Consider the following 305-nt stretch of genomic DNA (forward strand, 5'->3'; position numbering starts at 1 on the left):
GCTGGCAGGCGGTGGTTGGCTGTGGGTTCCCAGGCGCTGCCTCATGGGTAGAGCCATGTTTTCCAAATGTGCTCCAAAGGACAAAATCCCACCGTCCCTTTTTGGGGCTTGCTCAGTCCCTGCTTGGTCTGCCTCCAGGTTGGGGGGGGAAGGCTGAGTCAGGGCCATGGGATTTTTGCCTTATATCGTCACTCGCTTTCAAAAAAAAATATATGAAAAAAGAAATCTCTTTATTCAGGTTGATTTGTATTTGTTTACCTCAGTGTTAGCTATGACCTGTGTTTTGGGGATTCATTTGGAATTGA

This window comes from Cariama cristata, unplaced genomic scaffold (assembly GCF_000690535.1).
Source record: "Cariama cristata isolate BGI_N322 unplaced genomic scaffold, ASM69053v1 scaffold6954, whole genome shotgun sequence".
Classification (NCBI taxonomy): domain Eukaryota; kingdom Metazoa; phylum Chordata; class Aves; order Cariamiformes; family Cariamidae; genus Cariama; species Cariama cristata.